This window comes from Salmo salar, chromosome 20 (assembly GCF_965601325.2).
Source record: "Salmo salar chromosome 20, fSalSal1, whole genome shotgun sequence".
NCBI classification, from domain to species: domain Eukaryota; kingdom Metazoa; phylum Chordata; class Actinopteri; order Salmoniformes; family Salmonidae; genus Salmo; species Salmo salar.
The window spans coordinates 5,490,350-5,505,991 of NC_138310.1; positions in this window are offsets into that span (position 1 = coordinate 5,490,350).

Below are 15,642 nucleotides of genomic sequence, written 5' to 3' on the forward strand. Positions count from 1 at the left end.
TAAACCAAATACCCTCTGCCACGTCCTGACCAAACTACAATAACAATTAACCCTTATACTGGCCAGGATGTGACATGCACCTAGTCTTGTGACTCCGGGACTTTTCTAAATGTCGTAATTTTTGCGATGGTCAAAATGAATTGAAGTCATTGCAAATGTATGAGGCTGTTTCTCGGCCTGAGAACCTTCTAGAGGGAGAGGACCCAAGCAGAGCTTGCCTTGTTGGAGCATGGCAAACAGTGAGCTGTGTGATGGTGCTGTGGGCCTATGGGTTGAATACAAATTCTCTTCTCACAAAATCTAAGGTTGTGTCCTAAATGGCACCCTATAGTGCCCTTCTTTTGACCAGGGCCCGGTTTCACGATAACGATGGAACTTAGGCTTAGAAGTGTTTTTAACAACGCACCTTCCCTACAACGGCCGAAGATGTAACATGAGTTTCCCAAAACACTGCACAGAGAGACTGGTCGCTAAGTGCATTGTTGGAGCATGTGTCGATACTGATAGGATTGAAAGAAAGGGAGCACTGCTCGAGGATCAGTGCTCTCCATTCAAATGTTTCCTTAAGATTAGAATTACTTCACGATACTGATGACGGATCAGCTCCTAGAGAGATGTTACTACCTACAGCTGCAAATATTGAGGTAGCTTATTCTACTGCTTACCAAATACAAATGCTCGAAATCAGGCTCCACATCATGACATATGAGACAAATTACAGACAGTAGACTACAAGTAGCAACATAGAATGTGAAATGTATTTCAATATGATTGAAATAGGCCTATAGCTTACAGTTTATATTTAATGCAGTCATGTTGGTTTTCATTTGGTTTGTATCAATTGCAAAGACATTGGCAACTTCGTACTGAAGTTATCAGCAGTCACAGAGAGACTAATAAACCATGTGATTCTAGGTTTAACTGATATCTTCTGTGTATAAAGTGAAGCGGAAGGGAACAAAAGCATCCAAAAATGCATTTAGCTGTTCTACGAGTGGCCTGAGGCAGGCGTTAGATTACGAGCGTGTAATGATTTTCGTAGGAGAAGTATCGGAGTCAGGCGCAGGACACAGGGATGAGTGCAAACAAAACGTGTTTACTCAAAACCATAATCCAACTTCTCCCACAGCAATAAAACATGGTTGGGAGAAACACCTCCAACAATTACAAAAACAGGAAACAATCACAGACTAGACAAACAGGAAAGCCAGAGGGTTAAATAATGAACATAATCAGGGAATATGAAACAGGTGTGTATAATTAAGACAAAACCAAACGATCAGGGAAACATAGATCGGTGGTAACTAGTGAGCCGGTGACGTCGATCGCCGAACGCCGCCCGAACAAGGAGAGGGGCCGACTTCGGCGGAAGTCGTTTTCAATTGCAACGTTAATAATGATAGCTTAACAATGCTCCTATGATGGTTCTAACGATGAACTTAAACTTAAGATGTTTTGGGGAAACCGGGCCCAGGGCAGTGCACTATGTAGGAAATAAGGTACCATTTGGCACATTAATATCATGGCGTAGTAGTGTGACCAGAGTTGATTGTAGAATTGTCACGGTGTTCTTACTTGCTTAACAGGAGCAGGGAAGAAGAAGAATTGGCGAGCATCAGCAGGACGCAAGATGAAGTTATGAGCAGCAGGTAAATAAGTGTGTGCTGTTTTATTAAGGGTATGAATGGATGAATATAATTTCATTGGTGTACACACAGAGATAGTTCCAAGGGTGTACACGTCTTTTGCTCTTTTTATGTCATGCAGATCCATAAATAAATGTTTGCATAATTTGCATAATTTGATCAAGAGCAGATAATAATTAGAGATCAGACATATTTGCCATTTGTGATTAGGCTGAGATCCACCACTGGCGTAATGTCTACCAATGTGGGAGGCAGAGGAAGCTGCTACTCCAACACCAGAGGGATATTCAGCATATCAGGAGGACTGCAGCCCAGTTCAGACATAAGCTGCAAGGCCAGAGTGGCACAGATTTAACACTCAGGCAGAAGGAATGGTGTCTGCACTGGTTTCTCACCTCCCTCTCCTAGTAGGGATCAGCTAACCAAGACCAATGGTACTAAGTGTAAAGACAGTATAATACCTGTAGATACAAGGGAGTATGGGTTGGATATGCTATTGCATACATCTCATCAAATGTAAGCAGACCATACCACACATAAGAGGAAGTATTTTTTCCCATGAGGATGGTGAGAGGATTGGGCAAAGAGATGTTGTCCAAGTCGAATAAAATACTTGAAGTTTTGTCATACTTAAACTGTCAACAAATGTCCACCTATTACTGTCAAACATAATTCACAGTAGGTAACATATTTCATTCACTTTCAGTAACATCCTGTAGTCATTATACAGTGCAATGTATTCTCTACACAGGATATACAGAGGCCCACTGCAAAACCTGAGTTCCTGTCTGATGTGCCACCTATGGGCAAGCAGTCCAATGAGAAGAAAAAGCAAGAGTGAAGTAAAGGTCCATCCTTTTAGGAAACATGCATTTAGTCATATAAGAATAATCTTAAGAAATCTCATTATCTTCAGAAACAATCTATCACAATAAATCTCAGATCTTGTGAGAAAGTATGTGTGGCTCAGTAAAATCTGAAATTAGCAGTGAATGTCATTTTTTTATTTATTTTTAACCTTTATTTAACTAGGTAAGTCAGTTAAGAACAAATTCTTATTTACAATGACAGCCTACCGGGGAACAGTGGGTTAACTGCCTTGTTCAGGGGTAGAACAACACATTTTTACCTTGCCAGCTCGGGGATTCGATCCAGCAACCATTCGGTAACTGGAACAATGCTCTAACCACTAGGCCCAAAATCAGTAATTTATGTATCATTCTGTCAAAACCATTACTCATTCACTAATCATATTCAGCACATAATGATGCTAAGGTCCTCGCAACATTGTGTTGTGTAATGTTTACCCAGCAAACATGGCCCCATTTGGTGGGCAGGGGCTAGCCCACATTAAGGCCACAACAGCCAAACACGGGCTAGCCCAGCACAGGCTAGCCCACATCATCCCAACACATTTTCGCCTAGCACAAGCTAGCCCACACCAGCCAAAATGGGCTATCTCTCATCAAGCCCAACTCAGGCTAGCCCACATCAGCCCAACACGGGCTAGCATACACCAGCCCAACACAGGCTGGCCCACAACAAGCCCACACCAGTTCAACAAGGCTATCCCACACCGGCACATCATGTGCCAGCCCGTATTGGTCTGCTGTGGGCTTGGTGTGGGCTAGCATGAGTTGGGCTTGTTGTGGGCTAGCTTATGCTGGGCTAGACCGTGTTGGGCTAATGTGGGACTGCTGTGGGCAACTCTGTGCTGGGCTAGCGTTGTTAGCCCAAAGTGTGCTAGCATACACCAGCCCAACATAGGCTAGCCCATACCAGCCCAGCATGAGCCAGCCCACACCAAGCCCAACACGGGCTAGCCTACACCAGCCAATCCTGGGCTAGTCCAGCATGGACTTTCCTAAACCAAGCCTACACCAGTCCAACACGGGCTAGCCTACACCAGCCCAACACGGGCCAGCCCAAACCAAGCCCAGCACAGTCTAGCCCACACCAGTCCCAGCTACTTCATTAGAATTATTTTGGGGCATGGTTTGCAAATACCCCAATTCATGTTGTTAAGTAAAAAAATAATACAAGATAGAAATTGCTGACACCATTTAAACCAATGAGGGTTCAGAACTTTAAAGCCAATTATCTTGGAATCATATTTTTTCAGATTGAACCTTATAGTTCTAAGGTCACAAGTCATTTTTTATATACAGTACTTATAGGTACAATCTGCAACGTGGCTGTCATTGGCAGCCTAAAGTGGTTGGTTTTATAAATGGTACAGCTGGAGATTGGAAGGGGATGCGTGGGGTTTGGAAGGGATTTGGGGTATGGGGGAGGGTTTGTTAGAAGTTAGAGCTCTTTTTATTTTCTTAGTAGCACAGGATTATGTAGAAAGGTTTAGTTTTTCTTCATGTTTTGTTTCTTTATTCATTTAGTCTGTAAGCTGTGATTTGCCGCTATAAATGCCGCTATAAATGTGTTCATTTGAAGGTACAAATGTGTTCAACATCCACTAAAGTAGCTTGAAAATTTGCTAGATAGCAATAGTATTAGCCTTGGTAACCAAAACAAACATAATTACTCGTTTAGCTAACCAAACCATTGGTCCCAGCTTGCTATTATTAAAATTGAATTCAACAATGCGAATAATGTTTTCAATTCAACTTTTGCTTTCAAAAGCATCTCAAACCTAAAAACATGTAAGAATTAACTATAGCCATTAACTACAGCACAGATTGAAGGGTACACTTCCAGCTTTTACTTTTTACTTCCTGGCATGAGTACACTCAAAATGGCTGCCAATCAACCTATTATGCCATCATTGACACCCTTTCTATTCATTCTTATTTCTATGGGTTTTGCATAGGCGAGTGAAGACCATACTGTAACGTTAGGACGGCCGGTGGGTTGAGCGTCCAAGCTGTTCAACTGGTTCAAACTGCTATTTTGGGAGCTGAATGGCGGCGAGTAGTGAGGATGCGGCGATGGAGGATATGGATAGGTTGGAGAAGCAACGGCTGCACGGAATCATGGTGGAAGCAGAAGTGCTGGTTGATTCTGAAGGCTCATTGAGCAAGCTCGGCGAGAGTGAGACTGGCAATGAAATATAGAGCAAAAATAGCAAAGGTTGTAAATTATCATTGGTTTCTTGTTGGCATGTGATTTGTTAAGGATGTACAAAGTATTCAGACCCCTTCTCCACATTTTGTGAAGTTACAGCCTTATTCTAAAATGGATTAAATATACCATTTTTCTCAGCAATCTACACACAATACCTCATAATGACAAAGCAAAAACAGTTTTAGAAATGTTGGCACATTTCTTAAAAATGAAAACAGAAAACAATGTATTTACGTAAGTATTCAGACCCTTTGCTATGAGACTCGAAATTGAGCTCCGGTGCATCCTGTTTCCATTGATCACCCTTGATATGTTTCTTCAACTTGATTGGAGTCCACCTGTGGTAAATTCAATAAATTGGACATGATTTGGAAAGTCACACACCTGGCTATATATTATCCCACAGTTGAAAATGCATGTCAGAGCAAAAACTAAGCCATGAGGTCGAAGGAATTGTCCGAGGAGCTCCGAGACAGGATTGTGTCGAGGCACAGATCTGGGGAAGGGTACCAAAACATTTCTGCAGCATTGAAGGTCCCTAAAAACACAGTGGCCTCCATCATTCTTAAATGGAAGAAGTCTGGAACCACCAAGACTTCCTAGAGCTGGCCGCCCAGCCAAACTGAGCAATCGGGGGAGAAGGGCCTTGGTCAGGGAGGTGACCAAGAACCCAGTGGTCACTCTGACCTGGGGAAACCTGCAAGCATGGTGGTGGCAACATCATGCTGTGGGGATGTTTTCAGCGGCAGGAACTGGGAGACTAGTCAGGATTGAGGCAAAGATGAATGGAGCAAAATACAGAGAGATCCTTGATGAAAACCTGCTCCAGAGTGCTCAGGACCTAAGACTGGGGCGAAGGTTCACCTTCCAACAGGACAACGATCCTAACCACACAGCCAAGACAATGCAGGAGTGGCTTCGGGACAAGTCTCTCAGCAACTCCCCATCCAACATAACAGAGCTTGAGAGGATCTGCAGAGAAGAATGGCAAACTCCAAATACAGGTGTGCCAAGCTTGTAGCGTCAAACCAAAGACTTGAGGCTGTAATCGCTGCTTCAACAAAATACTGAGTAATTTGTCTAAATACTTATTTAATGTCGTATTTAATTTTAAAAAAAATTATAAATTAGCTAACATTTCTAAAACTTGTTTTTGCTTTGTCATTATGGGATATTGTGTGTAGATTGATGAGGGAAAAACTATTTAATACACAGCGTTTTATGTAACGTAACAAGATTTGGAAAAAGTCAAGTGGTCTGAATACTTTCCGAAGGCACTCTATACTTAGGGAGATCAATTTCAAATCAAATCAAATTTTATTGGTCACATACACATGGTTAGCAGATGTTAATGTGAGTGTAGCGAAATGCTTGTGCTTCTAGTTCCGACCATGCAGTAATATCTAACAAGTAATCTAACAATTTCACTACAACTACCTTAGACACACAAGTGTAAAGGAATTAGTAAGAATATGTACTTATAAATATATGGGTGACTGATGGCCGAACGGCATAGGCAAGATGCAGTAGATGGTATAGAGTACAGTATATACATATGAGATTACTAATGTAGGGATTGTAAACATTATATAAAGTGGCATTGTTTAAAGTGACTAGTGACACATTTATTATATCCAATATTTAATTGTTAACCTCTTGACGGTCGCCTAGGATAAGGGGCGCTACAGCAATTTTTGAAAAAAATGTGTCCCCATTTTAAACGGCCTCCTACTCAAACTCAGAAGCTAGGATATGCATATAATTAATACTTGTGGATAGAAAACACCCTAAAGTTTCTAAACCTGTTTGAATGGTGTCTGTGAGTATAACAGAACTCATATGGCAGTCAAAACCCCGAGACAGATCGTAACAGGATGTGGAATTCTGAATTGTGGACTCAACTTCATCACTTTGCCTATAAATCACACCGTGAGCTATGGTTCATTGAGCACTTCCTATTGCTTCCACTAGATGTCCCCAGTCTTTACAAAGTGGTTTGAGTCTCCTACTGTGAAAACTGACAGAATGAGAGTCTGTGGAAAGTGGTCACATGGAGAGGGCCATCACCATTATGACGCCGGCGCCCCTGGCTACCCTCCACTTTCGAAACGTTTAGAAAGACAATGCAACCATCCCCCTTGAATCTTATTGGAGCTCTGGTTGAAAAAGGCCCGAAAGATTTATGTTATACAACGTTTGACATGTTTGAACGAACTTAAATTTAAAAAAAATGCATTTTGTTGAGAGAGAAGTCATGCACACGACGGTACTTTTGGAGCAGCCTTCAGAACTCGCTAACAACAACAAGCTATTGGGACATAAAGGATTAACTTTTTCGAACGAAAATACATTTGTTGTGGACCTGGGATTCCTGGAAGTGCCTTCTGATGAGGATAATCAAAGGTAAGGGATTATTGACAATAGTATACAAGAGTAGATTTGATATGCGATTGTTCCAAGATGGCGCTGACCTGTAACGGTAGCCTATTTTTCTGAGTATCGCATCCCCTTTTATCGCAAAGTGTGATTATCCAGTAAAGTTATTTTTAAATCTGGCATTACAGGTGCTTTCAAGAGATGTTAATCTATAAACCTTAGAATGACAATATTACATTTTAAAAATGTTTTCGAATAGTAATTTAGTAAATTGTAGCGCTGTTTCACCGGATGCATTTGAGGGAAAATAGTTAGTCAACGTCACGCGCCGATGTAAAATGCTGTTTTTATATATAAATATGAACTTTATCGAACAAAAGAATGCATGTATTGTGTAACATGATGTCCTAGGAGTGTCATCTGATGAAGATTGTCAAAGGTTAGTGCTGCATTTAGCTGTTTTTTGGTTATTTGTGATGCATGTGGTTGGTCGGAAAATGGCTATGTGGCTACTTTTACGATATACTCCTATAACATAATCTAATGTTTTGCTTTTGCTGTAAAGCCTTTTTGAAATTGGACAACGTGGTTCGATTCAGGAGAGGTGTATCTATAAAACGATATACAATAGTCCTATATTTGAAAAAAATAAAATTTGTAAAGAAAATGGCGATAGGATTTTTCGCTGGATGTTGATCCCGCATACGGGACGGAGCCCGTCCAGAGGTTAAAGTGGCTAGAGATTTAAGTCAGTATGTTGGCAGCAGCCACTCAATGTTAGTGATAGCTATTTAACAGTCTGATGGCCTTGAGCTAGAAGCTGTTTTTCAGTCTCTCGGTCCCAGCTTTGATGCAACTGTATTGACCTCGCCTTCTGGATGGTAGCGGGGTGAACAAGCAGTGGCTCTGGTGGTTGTTGTCCTTGATGATCTTTTTGGCCTTCCTGTGACATCGGGTGATGTAGGTGTCCTGGAGGGCAGGTAGTTTGCCCCGGTGATGCGTTGTGCAGACCTCACTACCTTCTGGAGAGCCTTATGGTTGTGGGTGGAGCAGTTGCCGTTCCAGGCTGTGATACAGCCCGACAGCATGCTCTCAATTGTGCATCTGTAAAAGTTTGAGTGTTTTTAGTGACAAGCCAAATTTCTGTTGCACCTTCTTCACCACGCTGTATGTGTGGGTGGACCATTTCAGTTTGTCTGTGATGTGTACGCCGAGGAACTTAGCCTGTTAGGGCTAGGGGGCAGCATTGACACGGCTGGATAAAAAACATACCCGATTTAATCTGGTTACCACTCCTACCCAGTAACTAGAATATGCATATACTTATTACATATGGATAGAAAACACCCTAAATTTTCTAAAACTGTTTGAATGGTGTCTGTGAGTATAACAGAACTCAAATGGCAGGTCAAAACCTGAGAGATTCCTTTACAGGAAGTGGCCTGTCTGACCATTTGTTGAACTTCTTTTCCATCTCTATCATTTACTAAAGATCTCTGCTCTAACGTGACACTTCCCACGTCGTCCATAGGCGCTCAGAGCCCGGGAAAAAACAGAATGTCGTCATTCCAGCCCCAGGCTGAAACACATTATCGCCTTTCTCAAGTGGCCGATCAAGAGACACTGGCTTATGCGCGTGACCCCGACCGCCCCCGCCTTTGGGATTTTTTCCTCTGTTTGCCGAAAAGGAGATTCCCTGTCGGAATATTATCGCTTTTCTACGAGAAAAATGTCGTAAAAATTGATTTTAAACAGCGGTTGACATGCTTCGAAGTACGGTAATGGAATACTTAGAATTTTATTGTCACGAATTGCGCCATGCGCGTGACACTTCTTTACTATTTCGGATAGTGTCTGGAACGCACGAACAAAACGCCGCTATTCGGATATAACGATGGATTATTTTGGACCAAACCAACATTTGTTATTGAAGTAGCAGTCCTGGGTGTGTATTCTGACGAAGACAACAAAAGGTAATGAAACTTTTATAATAGTAAATATGATTATGGTGAGTGCTAAACTTGCCGGGTGTCTAAATAGCGAGCCCGTGATGCCTGGGCTATGTACTTAGAATATTGCAAAATGTGCTTTCACCAAAAAGCTATTTTAAAATCGGACATATCGAGTGCATAGAGGAGGTCTGTATCTATAATTCTTAAAATAATTGTTATGCTTTTTGTGAACGTTTATCGTGAGTAATTTAGTAAAATGTTAGCGAATTCCCCGGAAGTTTGCGGGCGGTATGCTAGTTCTGAACGTCACATGCTAATGTAAAAAGCTGGTTTTTGATATAAATATGAACTTGATTGAACAAAACATGCATGTATTGTATAACATAATGTCCTAGGGTTGTCATCTGATGAAGATCATCAAAGGTGAGTGCTGCATTTAGCTGTCTTCTGGGTTTTGGTGACATTATATGCTGGCTTGAAAAATGGGTGTCTAATTATTTCTGGCTTGGTACTCTGCTGACATAATCTAATGTTTTGCTTTCGTTGTAAAGCCTTTTTGAAATCGGACAGTGTGGTTAGATTAACGAGAGTCTTGTCTTTAAATGGCTGTAAAATAGTCATATGTTTGAGAAATTGAAGTAATAGGATTTTTAAGGTTTTGAAAATCGCGCCACAGGATAGCAGTGGCTGTTACGTAGGTGGGACGAATTCGTCCCGCCTAGCCTAGAGAGGTTAAAAACTTTCCACCTTCTCCGGCACTGTCCCGTCGATGTGGATAGGGGAGTGCTCCCTCTGCTGTTTCCTGAAGTCCACGATCATCTCCTTTTTGTTTTGTTGTCGTTGAGTGTGAAGTTATTTTCCTGACACCACACTCCGAGGGCCCTCACCTCCTCCCTGTAGGCCATCTCATCATTGTTGGTAATCAAGCCTACCACTGTAGTGTCGTCTGCAAACTTGATGATTGAGTTGGAGGCGTGCATGGCCACGCAGTCATGGGTGAACAGGGAGAACAGGAGAGGGCTGAGAACACACCCTTGTGTGGTCCCAATGTTGAGGATCAGCAGGGTAGAGATGTTGTTTCCTACCCTCACCACCTGGGGGCGGCCTGTCAAAGTCCAGGACCCAGTTGCATAGGGTGGAGTCGAGACCCAGGGTCGTCTGTGGACCTATTGCGTCATCTATTGACCTATTGGGGCGGTAAGCAAATTGGAGTGGGTCTAGGGTGTCAGGTAGGGTGGAGGTGATATGATCCTTGACTAGTCTCTCAAAGCACTTCATGATGACGGAAGTGAGTGCTACGGGGCGATAGTGAATAGCTCAGTTACCTTTGCTTTCTTGGGAACAGGAACAATGGTGGCCCTCTTGAAGCATGTGGGAACAGCAGACTGGGATAGGGATTGATTGAATATGTCTGTAAACACACCAGCCAGCTGGTCTGCACATGCTCTGAGGACGCGGCTAGGGATGCCGTCTGGGACGGCAGCCTTGCGAGGGTTAACACGTTTAAATGTTTTACTCACATTGGCTGCGGTGAAGGAGAACCCGCAGGTTTTGGTAGCGGGCCGTGTTGGTGGCACTGTATTGTCCTCAAAGCGAGCAAAGAAGTTGTTTAGTTTGTCTGAGGTCACAAAGAAGATAAAAGAGGTGTTAGGAAAGGTACAATTCAGTCAGTTACCAGTAGTGGTTTTGTTCTGATTTCATGAGTATCAGAAGAACCATAGGTTGGTGACATCTAAAGTGGAAAACCATGACTTTGGGAGCAGGGCACTGATTTAAGGTGTGATATCAGGAGTATCGCTGGACATTGAGGCTTCATGTCTTGAGAGAAATATTCCAGGAGTGTTGGAAGCACATTGGATGCAAAGAAGGAAGATAGTCAGTTCGTTTTCCTGATGTTTGATGAAGAATATCTGCCTACAAGTTTGGGTAAGTGAGATATACTGTAAGAGCTTTCATAAATAGACTGTTACAGTGCCGAAATTGCAAAAAGTATGGCAATATCAAGTATGTGTCAACGGAATCAACATGTAGTACGGAATCAACATGTAGTTGAAGAATCTGATGATGTCCGGTGTAAAAATTGTGGTGTAAATTACATTGGCGAGTTCCTGGAGTGCCCTAGTAGACTAAAGGAGTTTGAAGTTGCAAGGATCCAAGATGTACAACAGGTCTCTTACAGAGTGGTGCAGGAAATAGTTGAAAGAGAAAATGGAGCTGTGGAATTGTAGCTGCGGCTGAAAGGTTTTTGGGTCTGGAGGAATTTGTTTTTTTATTGTCACATACACTGGATAGGTGCAGTGAAATGTGTTGTTTTAGCAGCCGAAGCATTGCATGGAATACTGAATGAATATGTTCCACCCCCTCTCAGGCCCCTGAACCTGTGTAGGGATTTGATTTGGATTGGACTGTGACCGAAGGAGTGGGATGGTTTTTTAATTCATGTTGTTTTGTACAAAAAAATTACATTGCGCAATGGACAGTTTACTGTACAGTAGGTGGCGGAATTGGACATTAACACTAACGTCAGCCATGGAGAACGAGAACTCACAGTCCTCAGGAGCAGCCCGCGTCATCCTCAAAGAGGGCGAATAAGGTGTTTAGCTTGTCCGGGAGCAAGACGTCAGTGTCCACAACATGGCTGTTTTTCCCTTTGTTATTCGTAATATTTCTACATTAAAGTTGATCAGTTTTCACCTGTCCCAGTAGGTGGTGGCATGCACCTCTAACATTTGTTGCGGACCGCCATAATACTACAGAAGAAGAAGTAGTAACCATTGAGTACTAGCTTTAGGACATGGTCATCAGAGATTGGATAATTTTACCAGTGTTGAATGTCCAAACATAAATAGCTAGGTATTATGTTAAGGTAAAAAGTTGTTTGTTTGTCGCTGGGCAGTGACGTTGTATCGCCGATATTAGCGGACATGTTAACCTCTCTGGGCTAGGTGGCACCAAATCGTCCCACCTACGTAACAGCCAGTGTAAACCCGTGGCGCGTTATTCAAATTCCTCAAAAATGCTAAAACTTCAATTTTTCAAACATATGACTATTTTACACCATTTTAAAGACAAGACTCTCGTTAATCTAACCACACTGTCCGATTTCAAAAAGGCTTTACAACGAAAGCAAAACATTAGATTATGTCAGCAGAGTACCCAGCCAGAAATAATCAGACACCCATTTTTCAAGCTAGCATATAATGTCACATAAACCCAAACCACAGCTAAATGTAGCACTAACCTTTGATGATCTTCATCAGATGACAACCCTAGGACATTATGTTATACAATACATGCATGTTTTGTTCAATCAAGTTCATATTTATATCAAAAAACTGCTTTTTACATTAGCATGTGACTAGCATGTGACTAGCATTCCCACCGAACACTGCCGGTGAATTTACTAAATTACTCACGATAAACGTTCACAAAAAGCATAACAATTATTTTAAGAATTATAGATACAGAACTCCTCTATGCACTCTATGTCCAATTTTAAAATAGCTTTTCGGTGAAAGCACATTTTGCAATATTCTCAGTAGATAGCCCGGCATCACAGGGCTAGCTATTTAGACACCCAGCAAGTTTAGCACTCACCAAAGTCAGATTTTCTATAAGAAAAATGTTATTACCTTTGCTGTCTTCGTCAGAATGCACTCCCAGGACTTCTACTTCAATAACAAAGTTGGTTTGGTCCAAAATAATCCATCGTTATATCCAAATAGCGGCGTTTTGTTCGTGCGTTCAAGACACTATGCGAAAGGGTAAATAAGGGTTACGAGCATGGCGCAATTCGTGACAAAAAAAATCTAAATATTCCATTACCGTACTTCGAAGCATGTCAACCGCTGTTTAAAATCCATTTTTATGCAATTTTTCTCGTAAAAAAGCGATAATATTCCGACCGGGAATCTGCATTTAGGTAAACAGAGGAAAGAAAATAAAGCATTCGGTCGACTCGTGCACGCGCCTAAGCCCACAGTACTCTGATCGGCCACTTGCCAAACGCGATAAAGTGTTTCAGCCAGAGCCTGCCTCGATATCGTTCAGCTTTTTCCCGGGCTCTGAGAGCCTATGGGAGCCGTAGGAAGTGTCATGTTGTTGCAAAGATCCTCAGTCTTCAATAAAAAGAGCCAAGATAAAACACAACTTGTCAGACAGGCCACTTCCTGCATGGAATCTCTCAGGTTTTGGCCTGCCATATGAGTTCTGTTATACTCACAGACACCATTCAAACAGTTTTAGAAACTTTAGGGTGTTTTCTATCCAAAGCCAATAATTATATGCATATTTTAGTTACTGGGCAGGAGTAGTAACCAGATTAAATCGGGTACGTTTTTTATCCAGCCGTGTCAATTCTGCCCCCTAGCCCTAACAGGTTAACTAGCAAATGAACTATCTAACTAACGTTAGGTCATAGACGACTAACTAGCTTAATTAAGCCAAGCTATCTAGCTAGCTGGGCCTGGTTTCCCAAAAGCATCTTAAGGCTAAATTCATCGTTAGAACATTCGTAGGAGCATAGTTAGATCTCCAAGCTGTTTCCCAAAATCATTGTTACAAAAGTTGTTGAATGACTAGTTCAGAACACTCGTAGAACAGCTAAGTACATCTTTAGATGCATTTTTTCCCTTCCACGTCACTTTATACACTGAAGATCTCTGCTAAACACAAAATCAAGTTGTTAATCTGTCTTTCTGTGTCTACCGACAACTTCAGAACAAATGTGACAGTACCTATGTTTCCATGAACTTGTCCAGTGATTTTGTTGTCGACATTTAGAAAGTTGGCATAAAAAAATGTATGCAACCTGTATGCGCCTGCTAGGGTGCGTGTCAATAAAAACAGCTGGACTGTCACGACTTCCGCCGAAGTCGGTCCCTCTCCTTGTTCGGGCGGCGTTCGGCGGTCAACGTCACCGGTCTTTTAGCCATCGCCGATCTACTTTTTATTTTCCATTTGTTTTGTCTTTGTTTTCTACACACCTGGTTTCTATTCCCCAATTACATGTTCATTATTTAACCCTCTGTTTCCCACATGTTAGTGTGCGTGTTTATTGATTGTTCATGGCGGTACTTGTCGGCTGGTTATGTTTACCGGGTTATGTTTTACGCCCGTTATTTTCGAGTGACCGGTATTTCTCCGCACTTCGAGTATTGTCTGTATACTGGTGCTGTCGTGGAATTAAATACCTTGTACACTCACTTCTGCTCTCCTGCGCCTGATTCACTGCACCAGTTAACCACCGCCTGACATGGACGTAATGACGTCACATCAACAACAACGTAAAGGTTCATGTAAAGACCAAGTATTGAATAAAAATGTAGTTGTTAAAGTGTTCTTGCCAGCCAACCAGAAAAGCAAGGCGAAGCAATTCAGGCTTTTTGACAGCCAGGACAATCCTTGTCCTGCAAAGAAACATTTTTATAGAAAAAAGCAATAGGCATTTAGAATTCAATGTTACCTTCATAAGTATTCTGTAATAATCATTCATTTGAAAAACAGTTTCCATAATTTGTCGCAATAAAGAACGTTCGACAAAACAAAAATCCACCCCTGTCGAACGGATAAAAATGTTGTTGTCCTTAGAAAATATTTCCTATATTTTCCATTACACGTCACAAAGATTGTTTTTGCAACATTGCTTTTGTCGAATAAACTTGGGTCAATGGAAACCTGCCTACAGACTAAAAGTACAAATTCCTTTGCAAGGATATAAAGACGCGTCAAATGAAAACCGAAATTACTTTGTTGAAAGGTAATACATTATAGGCTACATAAAAGTTTTATTTAGCAATTTGTACACTGTCAAATTTTTGCCTCAATATACTGTACACAGTGTATTAGGTACACCACCCCGTTCACGAAAATGGTTCGCTCCTGCAGACAGTGAGTCACATGGCCATGACTTGCTATATAAAGCAGGCAGACAGGCATCAAGATATTCCGTTACTGTTCAATTGACCGATAGAATGGGCAATTACAAGTGACCTAGGTGACCTTGATCGTCAGTGCAAGGCGCGCTGGTTCCAGTGTCTCAGAAACGTCCGGCTTCCTGGGCTTTTCACACACGACAGTGTCTAGGGTTTACTGAAAATGATGCGACAAACAAAACATCCAGTCAGCGACAATCCTGTGGGTGAAAACAGCTTGTTGATGAGAGGTTGAAGGAGAATGGCAAGAATCGCGCAAGCTAACAGGTGGGCCACAAACAGGCAAATAACAGAGCAGTACAACAGTGGTGTGCAGAACGGCATCTCAGAATGCACAACTCATCGGTCCTTGTCACAGATGGGCTATTGAAGCAGACGACCACACTGGCTTCCACTCCTATCAGCTACAAACAAGAAGAAGCAGCTCCAGTGGGCACGTGAACACCAACAATAGACAATTGATGTGTGGAAAAACATTGCCTGGTCTGATGAATGCTGTTTCCTTTGCGTCATGCCCCATGGCAGTCAGGATTTGGTGTAAGCAGCACAAGTCCATGGCCCCATCCTGCCTGGTGTCAACGGTACAGGCTGGTGGCGGTGATGTCATGGTGTGGGGAATGTTTTCCTGGCACACGTTAGGTCCCTTGATACCAATTG